At 43.2% G+C, this 16,955-nt stretch overlaps 1 protein-coding gene and 1 long non-coding RNA gene across 3 annotated transcripts in view; one reads left to right on the top strand and one right to left on the bottom strand.

Moving 5' to 3' along the window:
• The window catches only part of LOC136008311 (uncharacterized), a 42,238-nt gene extending 36,071 nt beyond the window's left edge, over positions 1-6,167 (bottom strand). For both annotated transcript variants that reach the window (XR_010610052.1, XR_010610051.1), the window contains exons 1-3: positions 6,101-6,167; positions 4,666-4,827; positions 469-530 (exon numbers count right to left, since the gene is read on the bottom strand). This is a non-coding gene — a long non-coding RNA (uncharacterized LOC136008311). The remainder of the gene's footprint in view (positions 1-468; positions 531-4,665; positions 4,828-6,100) is intronic.
• Positions 1-16,955, top strand: part of NEDD9 (neural precursor cell expressed, developmentally down-regulated 9) — a 96,823-nt gene that overhangs the window by 3,658 nt on the left and 76,210 nt on the right. The window lies entirely within an intron of this gene.

Consider the following 16,955-nt stretch of genomic DNA (forward strand, 5'->3'; position numbering starts at 1 on the left):
GATGGAAAAAGGAATCTTACTTTACAAATCCATCTAAACTGTAAGAAATGACCTCTGTTACCATGATTCATAGGTTGAGGGAGGCTGCCTTGGTTAGCTGGACACCAGTGTGTCTTTTCTCACACGTTTCACATGATGTGTTGAGACACACTATCACATGATGGCCTAGTGCAAGAACTTGGCCTTAGGGAAGTAGATGGCAATGAAACACCCACAGCACTCTCCCCGACTTTGCCCCTAGGGCATAAGGAAACAAACCTAATTTCACTAATACTTCACCTCCCTCCAAGTAATGGTTTGTTCCACTAGTGTAATTTCCATCTGAGCAGACAGTTTGCCAGTCAGCATCTCCAAATGTCTCATACAGGACACCTCAGCAGGACTTTATTTTGCCTTATACAACTCTTATATGGCTTTCTAAAGATAAGACACTCTGGTATAATGACAGCACTGATTGTTTGTACTCACCTTTCTGAGACAAAGCAGTACAAAAAAGATGTTCTTTTTCTAAGTTGCAACCAAACAAACCGCTGTTGAAGAAAAGGGAAAGAAAATGCTTAAGTAGGTCTTCTACCACAATAATTGGTGAGTTTTATCCCCTGCAGCCTGGCTTAAATATCGGACAAGCAGTCTTGTGAGCAGCACACCCTCAGTGCTGTGCTGAACTCTTCAGTATAAGTATTCTGAGCAAGAAGTATCACTGACAATGAACTGTCCCACAGGTATTTCCTAGGAAGAGCTGTGCTTCTGAAAATCAACCTTTCTCCTTCCTCTGGCATTAACAGTTTGCTGTTGATAAACATGAATAGAAAATTGTGCTGTTTCCACACTAATTAAACAGCAAATTTAAGGTGGTGCAGAGTTTAGACTCCTGCTGCTCCCCACCCAGGCCCCACAGAAACATTCCTTGCAACCCAGGACACCTTGATCCAAGGTGACGGAGGCGGAGATTTTATGGCCATTTAAGTCCCCGTGCAGGTACACAGCTCACTTTGCATCCCAGCTAGGGATGTGCCCTCTTCAATGGAGATGAGAAAGGGCTCCTTTTTTGCCTTTAGTGAGACAGACATTCTTCAATTTATTTTATTGCTACAGATGACATAGCTGTCTAGAGGCACTCTGGTGAGGAGAAGAGCCAGCATGGGGGTGGAGAGCTGCAGCTCTGCCCCTCCATTTGATGTGGTCTTTTTTAAAGGTCACCCACTGGGACTCAACATCAATCAAACTATTTTTGTAAAAACAGCAGTGATCCCAATGAAGATTTATATAACACATTTGTGCTATAGCTCTTGGTCCCTTTTTCTTATATTACTTAAAGCAATATAATAACTTTCACAGGCATATCATAGGAGACTGCCAACATTTCAAACATTTCCTTGATGTAGGATGATCACAATTGAAAGGAATGTGAATATTATCCAGCCATCGGTAAGGTTTTGTTTTTCTTAATCCCTGAGACTAAATCGCTGGATAGCTTTTAGCCTCCAAACTAAATCTTAATCGAGACCTGCTGTCATTTAGGTTTCCTCATGATTCTGCTAACGAAAGCACAAGGGCACCTTTGAGGAAGAGCTATGGACAGAGACCCTTAGCACTTCTCTCTTGGGAGCAGGCTGGGCAAGAGAGGTTTACAACACTTAGGAAAAAGCAATCAAAGTTTCTTTTCAGTCCCAAAGTTTCCTTGTTTGAAGTGCTCTCCTAGTTAAACTTGTGAAGTGTGTAACCCAGCCAGGATTCCCACAGATTGGAAAGAAAGCTGGTGTTTTGTGTCCCAGGGTGCTGTCATTTTGCTTTACACATGGGTGATTTTTTTCCCCCCAGTGTGAGTTCAGCTTATCTCTCAAGAATTGTACAAAACAAAACCCAGAGCCTTCCATCCCCCAGAAGAACTAGCTAGCAGTTGGCTTTCATCTCGGTGTCTGTGGAGGTGTTGAGGAAAATGAGCAATTCAGCTGTGATGGCTGTGTCACAGAAATTCGTTGTAAAGATCCTGATATAGGGGAGAAAATTAGGGACATTTTAACATTATTTCTACTGAAATAACTTGGGATACCTCCAAGCACTCTGACCAGCCAAATGGCAACATTTTCCCCAGCAAAATAGGTTAGGTCTCTTTTCAACAGGAGAAGAGGGCAGTTTCTGTCCCCATTGCCAGGATCATCCACAGATGCAAGGAGATGGGAATAGAAACATCAAGTACAATTCCATTTGCCTTCCCAGTGGCAACAAACCCATGCCAACACCAATGAAGAGCAAATGTCCTACCAAAGGTGGGAGCAAGGGAGGAGGAGAAGCACAGCCTTTTCACTATCTCCCTCAGCCCCCCATCTCCATGACATGGTCTGGAGGCTTTGTTTAATCTGGAGGAAAACCGAGCATCGCTCACAGTTCTTTGAGACTAGACTGGGAGAGAAGCACTTAAGTGGTAATGCCAAGGCTTAGCTTTAACCAGGATTTTAGCCCAAGGTCTCAGTTAAAAACTAATAATTTAGACTGACTGCTCAGGTTCTGCCAGAGTTTGTGAAGACAGGTCATTTCTCACCCTGAAACAAGCAGGGAAGAAATGAAATCCAGGAACCTCTGGAGGGACCTGTTTCTCCCTTTCTAGAAGGGCTGTGGATTGCTAGCCTGGGACTGCATGTGTGACTTTCTGAGACAGAAAACCAGGTCAGAGGTGTCTGGGTTTCTGCACCGTGGCTTCTCCCTTTTAAACAGTGAATGTAACTCGTTCCTCTTTTGCAATGCAGTCGCAAGGTTGAATGCAACAGTGAGTGCCCATTGTGCACACAGAACATGCCAAGTGCTGGAAAGAAAATAAAAAGCCTGAACACAACCAGCCTGAGTACCTCAGCATTTCATGGTGCAAAGAACACCAGCAACTCCCTGAAATAAAATTAACTATTCTTTTTATGTGAGCTGTTGAGAGTTCTACACCAGATTCTATCAGGATTTAGCTAAATAATGAATCCCAGTGAGCATTTTGCTCTATAGAAGTATTCCCAATAAATACCAATGGCCTTTTGATATTTTGAAGCTATTATAAATGCGTGGCTTAAACATAATTACTAGTAAGAGTGACTGTTTCTTCTTAACACAACCCAATCACTACAAAACTTCGGCCAAAATCCTACCGGTTGAATAGTACAGGCTGGGGAGCAACCGACTGCTGCAAGGCATGTGGGAGCCACGGCAGACAGCTGGTCATAAGTGTGCCAGCAGCACACATTAGCAGCAACGAAAGCTAGCAGAGCACTGGGCTGCACCAGCAGGATCACAGCAGCAGATACTGTGAGATATTTATTCCCTTTTGCTTTGCTCTCATTGGAGCACATGCAGACACTGAGCTTGGTCTCTCATACACACACAATATGTGAAAGACACCAGTAGCTTAGGGTTAGTCAAGTGTAGAGCCACCACAATGGGTCATGGTCGGAAGATGGGTCATAACCTGTGAAGAGAGGCTGATGGACCAGGGCTCATCCAGCTTAGAGAAGCAATGACTTCTCTAATCAGCAGCCCTGCAGGTCCTACAAGTAGGATATCATGAAGACTGAGCCAGGCTTTTCAGAGGTTCATGGTGGGAGGATAACACACAAAGGTTATACTTTGAAAACAAGATATGAAGGTCGTACATCCAAACAGGGAAGTTTCCGACCTGGCATGAGGAAAGTAATTTTCCCCATGAGGACACCCAAGCAGCAGAGCAGGTTCTCCAGAGACACCATCCTTGGGGGTTTTCAAGACCAACTGGACAAAGTCCTGAGTAACCTGAGCTGACCCCATAGCTGACCCTGCTTTGAGCAGGAGGTTGGGCTTGGTGAACTCAAGAGGTTCCTTTCCTACCTTTATTATTCTGAGATTATCATACTGTAAACTGTCATTTGTGATTGAAAGTATAGAAACATTGTCAGTCATCACTGGTCTTGAGAGACCACAGGGCAGTTAAACTATAATAACCTGTGGGTCTTTTCTCCAATAGCGTCATATCCATTTAGTTAAAAATCTTCTCAAGCAAGAACTCAAAGGTTATCATCAGTATAACTACATGAGTGGTCATGACTAAATGCCAATCTGCCAAGACCTGGTCTGGAGCCAAATGAAGTAACTGGAAAGTCTGAGGGTACACATCAGCTGACTTGAGATGTAGATATCCAAACCTGAACTCATTACTGGCAACTGAATTACGCTCTGTGAAAAGATTAAGTCCACATACTTAGGCAGAAAGCTAAAATAGGTCCGACTGATTAATGCCAAAACATATTTACTCTCCCCTGACTACAAAGGGAGTCTGACTGCTCTAGATACAGCTGCATATAGCACGCACCTGTAAAGTTAGATGAGATGGATGCTACCCCCATTAATTTCAATGTGTGTGTCGGGGGGATGGACTATGCTTGGAGCCTGTCGAGGCCAGCACAGTCAAGATTTCAAGTAAAATGTAGAAACTCCATGCAGAATTACCTTTCTGGTGCATTTTCCAATTTAGAGTTTTATTCCCACAACTTTGCAATAGTAACAGTTATTTATTTGGGATATATTTTCCTTCCTGACTATTATGGGTGGAGCAGTCTTGAGGACTATAACAAGAGAGTGGGTGAAATTTCATAGTGAAGAACATGAGGAAGGCAGAGGAGAAAAATAACTGACTCCACTAACACATCTTACCTTTGAAGCCTATGTACATTGTGTTGGGCTTCTTCCCAAGTCCATAACAAAGGCAATATGAGCCCATTCTAATGTGCCAGTGGAAAAGGCTGGTGTCACCTTCTGTGTTACCAAGGTATATGGTTCCAGCAGGTGGGGATGAGCTGCCCAGAGTAAGAAGGGCTGTGGGGAGCCAAAAGAAGTTGGGGTTAACCTTAATTTCACAGTTTGTTTCTGTTGGCAGAAGCAGGAGGCCACAGGGTGAAGTGAACTGAGACACTGATCTGGGTTAAAAATACTGGCGTGGGAAGGGAGGGAGATTGGAGTATGAAGAGAGGAGGGCAGCGGATGGGAGCGGGATGAAGGGTTGGAACACTGCTCTCAGCAGCAACCGGGTCGTGCTGGCTGGGACCTGCTGTGGTGGAAACCCAGAAAGCTGAGGAGCTGAGCCTATGTGGGGGGAGGTGGAGGAGGGCCTGACCGCTGCCTGAAAACACCCCTAATGGGGAAACAAGACAGAAAAGAGAGAGTGACCAAAGACAAAAGACAGTGGTGTTCCCACATCCTGAAAATGTGTTTGCGCTGGTCAGTAATTCATTTAGGTTGGAAGTCAGAATGAGGTTTCCTTTCATCTCCATTTCACTTATTTTCCTTAAGCCTTCAGCATTTTTGCCTTCACAAATAAAACGATGTCCAAACTAGAATCCCTTCAGCATCCACCCACCATTAGCATTCCCTGGAAAACAAGTTCCATGTCAGCATTCTAGTGACAGGCAGAGTCACAGTAGCATAAGGATGTAAATGACAAACAGGTCCCAGAGAAGCAATAGCTTGTATTAGGCAAACTGAAATTAAGAAAACAGACAAGCTTCCAAGTACACAGGTCTGAAGAAATGCTATGTGCCCAACTCTTGCCTGTTTTCTCTTCACAAATACACTGGCTTACTAGACATTGTGGACTAGCCTATCAGCCTTCACTGCCTTTTCAGTACTGCTTAGTTCCCAGCCCCCACTGTTCATGTTCCCATTTTATTTTACTTAGTTTTATAATGATTGATCACTCTATTCTTCCTATGCTACCTCCAGGCACCCACCACCTCTGTACCTAACATAACGGAGCTCTTGAGAGAAAGCATTAAAATAGGAGAGAGGTGTTCAGGAGGCAGAGCACAAGACAGAAAGGTCCTCCACACAGCCAAGAGACTTGCCTTTTGTACTTCAGACATTCTTTGATACAGATCAGTTCCTGAATATTCAGGCCTCATGTCTAGCCTTCTCCCTGCATGTTTTCCCCCTCTCCTCATGCTAGTATGAGAGCAGACTGCCTGACACTTGCTCTATAAGTAGCTGGCAGCAGCCACACAAGAAACTGTGGTTTGCGCTGCAGAAAAAACATACACTGACAAGCCACACGTGTAGAAACACCCCCCCACCCAAAGGAAAGAATTACAATTACCATCATTAGTGACTGCCTTAAGTCCCAAACACCCAGCAAAAAATTCAGATCCATTTCAGAACCTCTCTTCCCACTTTCAGAAAGTAGCTTTGCAATTGTGCAATTACGCAGAAAAAAACGTTATATAAAAGCAATTATCTCCTCCTTGAGTCATGGCACTTGCTGGCTGCGTGCTGCCGAGCAGCAGGCTGAATTCCCCGACCAACCCAAACGAGACAGTTCTGTGGAAAGCTGACACGATGTTCGGGAATGCCAAGCCAAGCAAGCAAACAGTTTATCAAAACAAGCTTTTCTAAATCTGTCCCATGAAGCAGAACAAACATGTGGGCAAGATTACTGCTATGAAAGGAAGATATGTAGGGCTCCAGTCCTTTAAATCTACTCTATACTTTGGTTCTACAATAGCTATGAAACAAACAGCTATTGAAAACAAATACATTTCAAAAAATCACCCCAACAAATATTTTTATCATAGTGAAGGCCTCAGTGTAGACACAATCATGCTAACATCAGAAGCCCTTCTCCAGCTTGTAAATTTTGTTCCATTTGGGAAATCAATCAGAGCTACACATCAATGCAAAGCAAAGGTTCTTCCACACTCCCAAGAAAGCAAAGTACATCAAACAAACATGAGATGTGTCACTCACTGCCTGTGCAAAAAGCCTTGCTCTGCAGTGTTTGTGCTGGAAGCATGAAGGAGGCCTTACAGATGCAGCCGGGAGGCTTTTTGAGTGTATTTGTGCTGCAAGCACTTATTACTGGGTGATCGCACCTTAAGCAGAGTTATTCAGGTACAAAGCACTCACATACAGAATGAATACTCACACACACATTTGAGTGCACCATTGCAGCTCACGCATGCCAGACAAGATTCATAAATTGCCCATGCGGACCTCTGTGGTGGTGGAGAGAGATCATTTATGAGAAAGCTGGTTATCTCTGAATTGAGTAATGACTCTCTACGCCTCTCTCATTCAACTCCTGTCTCCCTATCTGAGAGATCAGTGGCCCTCTGCCCCTCACTCCTACTTTACCCCCACCACACATCACTCTTCAGAGTGTAATTACTTCATATAAACCATATAACGAAGATTGGTGTGCCTGCTAGCCTACACCTTTCAGTCCCTTAAGTTAGCAAGGAATAGATTTTCAGGCTGCATATGCTACCTAACATAAAAATGCCTCCTCTTGCATCCAAGTGCAGCCAAATGCCTGACATTTCTGTTCCTACTGCACCTATGGAGGAATGTTGGCGAGCATGGTTCTTACTTCAGACGCGTACAAGCCAGTATTTTCAGTCACTGACAGGTTCCTGCTGTCCCAAAACTATGATTCAAATTCCAGAGTAGACCAAGAAGTTCATCCTGGCCTAGACTGTCCTACGTATATACATACTTCTGTTACCTCTCCATCTTTAACGTATTTGTGCACAGTTTGCCTAATACGGTATTCTACATCATTTATATTCTGATGCTACATCAAATGTGAAAGCCACTTGTAAGCTGACATAAATATTCAGTTGCCTCTTTTCTAATGTAAATTAGCCCACCTTCAGCACCTAACCACCTAGCTATATCCAGAGATAGTTTTTGATTATTAGTCATCTCTTAACTTTCAGGTGCTAGCAGAAGAATATAAAATCTCATCTTTGACAAAATTAATTCATTTAGCTTCTTTTGTCCCTCTTTAGACAGCCAGTTCAACCTATGCCTGTGCTGCTCAACCATTCTCTGTTCTCTGCCATCTGTCAACAAACTTTTAAAAGCATAAACACCAGGCTCAGTATTTCAGTAATGGTCTCATTAATGCTGTACACATGGAAATACCACCTCCTTGACCTTTACTCAGCAATCTGCTCTAATCCGAGACAGTAGCATTTGCTTTCAGGTATATTGTATCACACAGGGAGCACATGTTTAGCTGGTTATCCATTATCAAGAAGCCTGAGTCGCTGGTTTCCAAATACAATCTCCCAGTCAAATGGCATGGCTCTAAAAGTACGCTTTTGGCCTGTGAGTACCTTGAATTTAGCTGAAGATTTAAATACATGGGGTTCTTTTGGATGAGATTAGTTTACCAGATAATTCAGAAGACCCTGAAGAACACTTCTGTCGTTGACATTAGCCTTTACTCCTTCGTCGATGGTTGCATCATTGTCTTTGCCTAATGAAATATGACATGTGCTCTCACATTAAAAAAACAAGCAACTGAATAGCCCTGAGCCTAAGAATGAGCCTTTGGTATATCTGTCAGGAACATCGATTCTGAAGGCTTCCTCATTTATAATCACTTCAGGAAGTGTGACCATTAGCCAGATTGCAAATCATTTAATGTCTTTAATTAGTCTGATATATTTATAGCTTTGTTTTTTGCTCAGAACATCATATGGAACAAAATCATATGCCTCAGAAATTCCAGTAGAGGTATGTTTAAGTAGATTACCTCTACTTATAAACCATTACCTCTACCAACCAAACAGGTAGCATTCAGAAAAATTACTTTGCAATTATTTGACAAGACAGTTTTCATAGAACTATATTGATTACCATGAATTGTGTCATCTTCTTCTAACCCCTTACTAACTTCAACTCCGTTATCAGCCTTCCTGTGATTTGCCCCAGAATTTATCAGATTACCACCTGCTTTTGAGTCATCCTTCTCATCTTTTCCTTATTTGATCCAGCTTTCTGGTTTGGGCTTCAACATCTTGACAGCTGACTTCATTCTCTTCCAGTTCTTGGTCCTAAAACATAATGAAGTCGGGCGCAATAAATGAGAACACATTTTTGCTCAGACTACAGTAGCGAAAATAGTGATTTTGTCTTGGCCATTTTGATTTCCTCTACACATTGTGTCCTCTGCTGGGTTAGAAATAACAAGAATGATAATAATAAGCACAGTTGCTTTCAAAAAATTAAAAGAGAAAACCTGGTTAAAGCTCTCAAAATGTTCACTTTTGCTCTTATTTTGGTCAGTGGACAGAACCAGCTGTAAGAGGTGTAGGTGGAATCCATTCTCACTGAGTTTACTTGAAGTGATGCAACTCCATCAGTTCAAACCATGTCATTGGTTAAGTTTTGTGCAGCACCTAAAACAAAACCCAATCTGACAGATCCCTTCACCAGAGCAGAGGTGCACATGACCAGCACGTAATGAGGATAACAGTACTGCCTTCCTTCAGCACCTTCTTTCCCTGAGAGGAGCAATGTGTTTACTCAAGCAAGGAAAAGTGGCAGAAGCATTATGGAAAAAACAGCTCTCCTTTCTAAGCATCTCAGCTCTTGATTCCTTTGGTTCATGCAGGATAACTTTCTGTTGCATTCACTATGCAAAGGCAGCCACCAAAGGTGGAAGAAAAGGATAACTGACCTTCAGGAGATGTCAATTTCTACATGACACATCTCTGGGCATCATCATTACTCTGGGCCTTCCCAGCTTGCATTATTTAAAGAAGGGATAAAGCTGTGATAATTTGAGATTAGCTGCCTGTGTAAAATGACGGTGAGTCACAGGGATATCCCAGCCTGGGCCCAGTAAAATAGACTAGTAAAAATCAGCATCCCAAATTCCAGACTGGAGTCTGCTGCTGTTTCTAGTTACATAAATGGTAACACAATGCTATTTATCAATTCACATACCAGTTAGCACTGCTACCTCACACTAACTCACTGCTAAATGCCTGTAACAGGAGCTCAGGTGACCTTCCAAATCCAGGTGGAAGGTTTTAAGAACTGAATTATTACTTACATACCATGGGAAAGTAACTGATACTCTGAAGTGTCTTTGACTAATGTACTTTGTCTAACATTTCATCTGTTCCAAAATTGTGTCCAATTTATCACTTCTGGCAAGAAATAGGATCACTTGTGTGGCAAACTTCAGTGATTAAGATCGAAAACAATTTGTACGATGTTATTGCCACCTGTATTAAAGAAGGAACAGCTGCTACTCCTCACAACAACTTTGAAGGGTAAAGATAGATGGCTAGAAAGCTGCATGCACATTTGTGTGGGAAGCATGAGGAACGGAAAACACTGGCAAGACCCATGCTATAAGCACATCTGGGCTCAGAGAACAGACATCCACTATTAAAGGAATGGCTCCCTGATGCTCAGCTTTGAAAGTGGAACAAGTATTTAGTGCTGGCTCTGAATTTTCCAGCTTTCGAGTTTAAAACAACATGAAACAGACTTTGCAGCATGGAGCCATTCCACGCCGATTTGCTCATTGGGTTTACCTTATGGGGCTATTCTGGGGATGGCCAGCCTTCAAGAGGTGATCCACTATGCCTTGGCTGGCTCCAGAGACAAGCCACCAAAGATCAGCTTAAGGTTTCTAGGGGCTATGGCAGCACCTGCTTTAAGCACCATTTTCTTGATGATGGCAATACATGGTAAGAGTTAAGGACTTCCTTGAATTAAACAGAAGATACCAGGGGTGTGACACAGATGATTAAGGGGCTTTTGGTATGAAGCTTTGTGCAAAATCTTGGTTTCTTCCTTTTCATCAGGGATATGCTTCCTCTCCCACAACCTGCCCTGGCGTTTTCCCTTGATGAACACTCTCATGCCCAGCAGGAAGGGCAACAACAGCTATTGCAACAGGAGAGTGGCTCAAGGGCAAGGGAAACTGCACTGGGCTAAGTTGGTTGACATAAAGCATGTTTATCAACAAGCAGCAGGCACACTGATCTGCTGGAAAGGATCTCTTTGGTCAGCCTTTTTTCCTCAATTCAGGAAAGGGCGTGGGTCACTCACCTGAATCTTCAGTGTGTTATTACATAAAGCCTCTTTCAAGCCAGTCCATGCCATCTTCCCAGATCATGTCCCATGTGACATCCCCAGCAGCTCTCCTTCCATGCTCCTCAAAAACTTTGGATTGGAAATCTAAAAACTTCAGTATAGAACAAATGAATAATTAAAAAGCCCATAATTGCAGCAATGGAGGGATTGCTCAGGCAAGTCCTAGGCTGTGACTGTTGTCATTATTGGCTCTCAAAAAAGCAGCAGAAAGCAGAGGGGTTAAACGGTAAAAATAAAACTCTGAAGGAGGAAAACAGAGGGAAATAAACCACCAAACAAAGGGACAAAGAGGAGAGTTCTTGAAATAAAGCCCCACAGGGTGGGAAAGCAGAGGAAAGGTCAACTCCTACCACTTCCCTCCCCTTCCACAAAAAAATCATCACTGCCAGGATCTCATCCAAATTACTGACAACCCCATCTCCCAGTGGTGCCAGCAGCCCTACAGACCAGACAGAGTTACTGACGGCTGTGACAAGCAGAGCTCAAGGAAGGTGAATGATTTCAGCACCACTTGGTGACCCTGGACTTGTTGGAAAACCCTTAGATGTGGGACACTACTGGTACTACAGCCTACTTGAAAAGCCTTATGTCCACCACAAGAGATCACAAAGATGTTCCACCTTACCAGTACGCATCTTTTGTGGTCTGGGAGGGAAACACCTTTAGTTCTTCCACCCCTCTCCTCAGTGTGGCACAAAATGGGCCGCCCATTGCCTTTCTTCCTGTAGGGTGAGGATTTCAGAACAGGCTGAAGGGGGAAAGGGACACTAGAAGAGAGCAGTGGAGGTAGGACTGGGGCAGAGCTCAAACCACCTCAAGTTTTCATTTTGCCCAGTCTCCATGTACATGCTCACATGTTCAATGGAAGACCAGCCCAAACTTCTCCATGCCCCCCTGCTCAGAGGCACCATACCTTTTTCTTTATGAGTGCTGCCTGGAAAGCATCAGAGAGAAAGCAGATACCCATAATGTCATGTGGAAAAGGCCTCTGGTTTGACTAATTTCATTAAGAGACAAACTGGGTCAGATTTCCTGTCCTTCTTGAAAAGTATTTGCAAGGTTATCTATTGTGGAAGACACAGCTTTACTACCAAATACATAACAAACTGGACTGGAAACAATCCTCCTACATGGGCAAAAATGTTTGAGACTTTGAGGGAATTGTTTCAAAGAAAAATCTAAGATTTACAAAAAATGAAAATCCAAACCACATTTATCCCTTTTCTTTCCCCTATTTTGTTAACTTTGAGCACTTCAAAATATGTTGATTTTTTTCTTGTTTCAGGGTTCTTATAACTAAGTCAAGTGTTAAAATGATTTTGAGCTATATTTAGTTTTGAGCTATTTTTTTACGCCAGAAATATCAAAACATGGAATTTAAATTTTAAAAAATATGATTTTTTTTTACAGCTAAGTCTCTTATAATTATTAATTCTCACTAAAAGGATTAGTTTTAGATAAGGTAGGATTTTGTTTTGTTACAGAAGTGTTCCCAAACAACTTATCTCTAACAAGGCTGTCAAATGCCTCGTGTTTGTGTCCCCTGGAAACTGTTTTGTAAACTGAAACTTACTGCTATTGCAAAAGCAGGAAGAGACTCCTCTGACCTCCACAGCTTCCACGCTTAGAAAAGCACGTTCCAGTGCCACCAAAAAACCTGACGTGTTGAAATACTCCTCTGAATGTACAATCTCCTCCTCTGTCACCCATCCAACAAAAAAATGCTTATATGCAACTAGGAGTTTGTGACCACTGGCAAATAGAAGCAGATACAGTGAAACTGCTTTCTGATTGCCCCTGCAAGCATCTGAGTGCTACCAGGGCCACCAGAAGGTTCCAGATCCCAGTCTTGTCCAGTGTTAATCACCTAGCACATTCAAAAAATGTGCCATCTGAAGAAGAGCAAATCCATGTCCTCTCTGCCAAGGTTTGGATCTGCTGCCAGATTTGACAGAGCTGGCACAAGTGGTGGGATTCACTCTTCTTAAGGCAGACAGAGCCAGGGGACCAACTCAGGGAAGAATTAAGCAGTGGTATTTTAGACCGACTTCCCATTTGTTGCATGTAAGGGCAATCACACATTTCTACGGATGCGGCCAGGGAAGCTGAGATAAGCAGACTGCCACCTTTTCATTTGCTCCTGACTTTCTCCTCTGAAATCAGTCTCAGCTGCAACTGAACACAGGGGCAGTATCTCTGGAAGAGGGAAACCTCAACTCTCCACAGTGCTCCAACAGGCAACTCTCTCATCCACTGAACTACTTGCAATGAAGACATGACACCCTGTCCAAGGTTCTGTCCAAATTAGTTCTCCACAGTTGTATCGTAATGAACGGAAGCAATCAATTACCAGATTTAGCTGTAGCCATGAACCACAGCACATGAAATAACTCTTCCACACACAAGTTACTGTTCAAATCGAGTCCAAATTGCCCAGAGATCACAGTAACAGGTACAACAGCTCTTCTGCCCACTCCTGAAATAACGTGTCTGTGTGTGGTCCTGAACACACCAGGTGAAAGGGATGGTCCTTCCCACAAGAGGAGCTGAGGACATCCAGCTCCTGGACATTGCTATGTGGCATATCACTGGATATGACCGCATACTGCCACACGCCAACATAAATGTGAAGTAGGCTTATGGACCTGGCAAGGGAAATACTCTGGTTTGATTATTGGACTCTGAGTAATTACAGATTTGCACCACTGTGGGCAAGAGCAGTCCCAGCTACTCTTAAGAGCTGAATTGCCCTGAAGCAGGCCCTAGTCCAGGTGGTGCATTAGTTCCTCATACCATCTCCTAGAGGTGGTACACTATGCAGCGGAGCTGCTGGAGCATGAAAGCCTTGAGAATTGCTTTTGTACATGAGAAAACTGTGAATACCAGGGTTATTTGCCCAGGCTGCTCAGCCACCTAAACTTGCCATGTTTTGTTATGGCACAGGCTGCCCTGCTTGCCTGCTGGTGGGCATTTGGCCTGCGTGCTTGCCTCCCCGTCTTTGCTGTGAGCTCATCTCACCCCTGAGCCAGCGAATTCCAGGCGAGCCTCCTGTGCAACAGTGCAGACCTTGCTACAAACAAGTGTTCTTCATTATTGCTGGAGTTTAAGGAAAATGATTTCCAGAACTTTGAAAAAAGAACACAACAAAAACCACCAAACCCCCCTTATATATATATATACACACACACACATATATATATATATGTACACACACACACGAATTTATGTAGGAGGGTTGGTGAACTTTGAGAAGTATTTGTTGCCAAGTGGTATGCCCTTCTTTTTGTCAGCAAGCCCAACAGAGACATTCGGGCTGGATGACCGTGTAACTGGTATGCTAGTGAGATGTTTATGTAGGGACGTAACTTGCTGTGATTGGGGGAAGGAAAAACCCACAAAAGCAAAAACACAGAAGAAAAATAAATGGCTTAAAATGTCACAGGTGTTTTCAAATTTATCCCAATGCTGAAAACACTTTGGCAAATTTTAAAATTCTGATTATTTGACAGGGTTGAAAGTAAGCCAGTGGAAATGAGGATGAAGTGAATGAACTGTTATTTCTGAAGCAGAACTGGATTATTGCTGAGAGGAAAACATACTCACATTAACCTCCAACCACCATACACACATCTCATAACACGGAAATGGATGAGGTTCTATTTCTAGGGCTTCAAATGAATAATTGGCAACTGACACTTAACTATGCACATTTAAGCATGTGTCGTTCTTAGGTAACTCCTGCCTTTTACATAAACACATTTGGTTTCAATAAGAAGATATGACTGGGGGTTTTTAATTGGATTTTTTAATTTTTTCAACACGAGAGTCCAAACTAGTCCTTTGTCTGCAGTTACCATCCTGACAGCTCAAAGCATTGCCAACTTCATTAGCAGTCATTCATCTCACGAGGCATGTCACTAATAAACTACTGTCACCTTGGATGCAAGTCCCTTACACTGACGTTACAGTTTTTCAGATAGTCCAGCAAGTCTCTTAACTTCATATGGAAAATCATTCACAGCAGCAGAGGGAACCAGAATATTTCTGCCAGCCTGCAGGTATAGGAGCATTCGGTCAAAGGCAGCTACTCCACTCCTAGCACTCCTAGTGTTTGGAAGACAGACTTTGCTGGCCAGACCACTTGTATAACCCATCCTGTCACTATGGCAGGCACTTATGTGCAAAGCAGGGATGACAAATACATTGGCCAAATAAGTTGCAGCTGAAAAACCTGCTGGCTTTCTCCTGTTCAGATTTAGAGGGGCTCCACAGACTGAGACTTCATTTGCCTAGTTGGCCCAAAAGGCCCAGTTTAGTAGAGAGCTAGAGCAATTATTCACAAGTTTGCATAAAATAAAACTGGAGGACGTTGTGTTCAACCTCATACTCTATATCTCAGCTGCAATGCAAGGAAACCAGTGTTTAATTCTGTTCCTCTGTTTCACTTGATCACCCATGCTTCAGCTCTTGTGAACATGCTTAAACCACCTAGTTGTAAAGTCTTGTGGGAAAAGGAGGGAGGGAGGGAAGGAAAACTCCTCTGGTCTGCTTTCAGCTCTTCAATATTAACCAGCTGCAAGTCTAGCCTCTTGATCCACCAGTGCTCTGGCCCCCAGGCCAGAGTCACAGAGAAAGTCATCACCGACAATGCAAAACCAGTAGAGCCATGCTGAGGTTCCCAGTTCACCGTACATGGCAGAGGGAATGTAGGCAACAAATGTAAAAGCTGTCTGCAAGCCAAGTGATGAGATTGATTATTATCCTGCCAACTATGGCAGTTTCTACACTTCTTTATAGTTCTAATTTCATGTTCTTTTCCCTAGAAAGTTCATGTTAGACAACACCACTACCCATCCCAGCATCTCACAACAAAACTATTAACTAGATTATCTGTCCTCCTCCTTGTCAAGTCCAAGTGACATTTACAACTACTAATTCAACGAGCTGATGCATCATTGCTGAAAAAAAAAAAAATAATTACAAGTTACAATGAACTTTCAATCACAATTGTAAAAATAGTCCTGGAAGCAGTGCAATTGCCAATTACTCATCCAAAGCCATTATAAATTTAAACTCGGATACTCTGCGATGGTTTTGTTCATTTTTCATATATGCTTTGTTTAGAGTATGGACTTAGGCAGCCAAGAAATCCCAAGAAAGTGGGAGAAGACAAATAAAAACAAGAATTAGGAAGAGGTGAAGTCATAATATGGGCAGTAAATGGACTAAGAGATCCACAGGAGTGTAAGAACATAAAGCTTTTAAGGTAGGATGAGGAACTGGACCTCAGTGATATGCCCTAACACATGACTTCTGAGCGGGGATGACAAAGTGGGTGCCTCAGAACTGGGGAAAGGTGCTACATAAAAATTATTCTACCTCCCATAACACATGTGTGAGGCTGCAAATTGCCTTTGGGAGAGAGGATAGTGCTGCTTCTTTTGTAATCTCTGCCACGGTGGCAGATGCTTCTGACAGAGGGGTTGGGCACACCAGATTAGCAACATCATCACCTGCAACTAGACCTAGGACGAATTTTAAGTCATGTCTCAAACTTGGGAGGAGACAGTGTGTAAATTTAAAGCATTTGATGTTTACCTTACCTTAACTCAGAACAGCTTACTCATAATGGTTAACAGAAGGAGGGGGTGGGTGGGAAAAGGCACTTCCTTCTAGCATCAGCTTTGAAGCTAGAGCTACTGACCTGTAACCTTTCCTCCTGCTTTCATCACAGCATACATCAAGCGTAAGCTAGTGTACGGTCAGGCAGAAGATCACAGCTGCAGTTCTGGGTTATGTTCACATGAACAACAGCAGTTTGTGATGATGACGTCCTCAAGGATCCTGTCCATATGCCATGGGTGCCACCCAGAGTGTTCTCATCCCCCTTACAAAAGCATGGGCTTGCACTGGGTGGAACACCATCCTCCCAACAGCTGCCCAGGCAGAACCCAGTGAGTACCTGCAGCTGCTCTGCACTGCCACGTCAGCCTTTGTTGTTCATTTATTGGCTGGACCAAGCTGGTCCCTGGTGAATTGAGTTTGTGAGCCAG

This window comes from Lathamus discolor, chromosome 2, assembly GCF_037157495.1.
Source record: "Lathamus discolor isolate bLatDis1 chromosome 2, bLatDis1.hap1, whole genome shotgun sequence".
Taxonomy (NCBI): Eukaryota; Metazoa; Chordata; class Aves; order Psittaciformes; family Psittacidae; genus Lathamus; species Lathamus discolor.